Raw genomic sequence first — 2,088 nt, 5'->3', positions numbered from 1 at the left:
AAAAAAAAAAAAAAAAAAAAAAAAAAAAAAAAAAGAAACTGAATAAAACATATCATTGATATGATATTTTCCACGATAAAGGATCCTCCTTCCTCTCCCCCCTGCTTTTTTACACGAGCCAAAAAGAAGCTTTATTACGTTTTATATCTCGTTTTAATAACGTAATAACGAACCGAGATAAATCCGAGTTTTTATCGGCATAAAATATTCCGTCATTGTCACGAATCGAAATGAAAATTTCAATCTATCAGAATGGGATATATCCGAGGAATTGATTAATTCTTTTTGACAGAATTATTATTTCTAATTGTACGATCTTTCGTTGCACGGGATCGCGAATATTTAATAATTTTAATTTCGACGTGAAATCAAGCGAGATATACGTCGTAAAATTTGCCAAGTCATCATGGTATAGATAGGACGAATTTATAGTTAAATTTTTCTGGAGGAATCGTTTAATCGAGAGATTCGAAAATCGAGTCGATTCGAAATCATTCTCCGCGAGGGAGGGGTTTAAAAGGGTATTAAACGGTTTAACGATTATGATTAAATAATTAATTTTCAGCTTGGTATTAATCCGCCAAACAAATGAATTTCAGGCATGTACAAATATCCCTCCCCCTCTTCTCCAGTGTTGTTGTTTCCTGCCGCTATTATTCCAGTTATTTTAATTACTTTCTCTGTTTGTTAGTACGATTTTATTACAACGTTTTCCATATCTGTTCAACCTGTTCTCTCTATCTGTTTTCATTTGTTTGTATATGAATATTATGTATATATATATAATATATACATTAAAAGTTAATTAAAGTCTAGGTATTATTATTGATTATCGATATATTATAATTATGTTTCACTCTTTTAAAGCTTCTTCAAATAATTTATTATATAATATTCGAGGTACAAAGGGAAAGAGTAAATTGAATAAGTTTATATTTCAAATGTTTTCACAAACATAATAATGATGATTATATGTTAAAAATTGATCACGAAATTTCTATCGATAACACGAAGAGAAAAATATCAGAGAACGTCTTTTTCTATTCCTTTCACAAAATTCTCCAATTCTCACTTGGCAAAAGTAATGATGAAACTAGATTAAATTTCATCTTTGATCATCGTCATTTCCAAACATGATAATCGACGATCGAATGAGATGAAAGAGGAGAAGCAACAACATCTCGAGGCGAAGGGGATAATATAAAACGGTCATAAGAGGGCCGTTCTGATAGCGGTTCCACCGAAAATACTTGGAAGTTGCGCGAGAACAGAAGTTCCATCCAGTGAAGGGGATGTGGAAAATGCAGGACGAGAGAGAATAAAAAAAAAAAAATATATATCAACGTGGAAAAGGAAGAAGAAAAAGAAGAAGAAGTAGTAGTAGCAGCAGAAGAAGAAGAAGAAGAAGCTTAGGAGGAAAGTTTTCAATTCACTTCGCCACTTGCGATCGACAAAGGACGTCCTCTTTTCCGCCTCCTCTCCCTTCCCTCCTTTTTCTTATCGTCGAAACTTTCGAAACTGTCGTGTTTCCGGCCCAGCTTGTAGCTTCTTGAATATTTTCCGAAGAACAACGATTACCGCGAGCACGTGCTGTGTAATTTCGCTCGCGACACCGTCGTCGATCCCGTCGAAACTCGATGCCACGCTTCTCCACCTCTTGTTTGACCAACAGTGAATATCGAAACGATGGATGAACGTATACACAGCTTCATGAGAAAATGTTTAAAAGGAAAATAACTTAATAATAATCTTCAAGAATTAATTTTCAAAAAAAACTTCTTTTTTAAATTCTCATAATTTATAATCCAATCTCCAGATAAGAAAAAGAATATGAAATAATGATGGAGACTATACGTATAAATTAAACAAAAAAATCAACGAATTCTACTCAATAGAAAAAAAGAAAAGAATTCTTCTTTCCTTAATTTCCACAAATATCTACGCTTTACTCATCAAAAACAAAACGCGTTCTATTTGAAATAGAACGATTGTAGATATACATTGGACGCAAAGGATGCGAACATATGATGAAATAATATTACAGAACAGTTTTGGTGCATGGCCGGAACAGGAGGTTGCATACCTTAA

Source organism: Apis dorsata, unplaced genomic scaffold (genome assembly GCF_000469605.1).
Source record: "Apis dorsata unplaced genomic scaffold, Apis dorsata 1.3 scaffold_547, whole genome shotgun sequence".
Lineage (NCBI taxonomy): Eukaryota > Metazoa > Arthropoda > Insecta > Hymenoptera > Apidae > Apis > Apis dorsata.
This window is presented reverse-complemented; position numbering follows the sequence as displayed.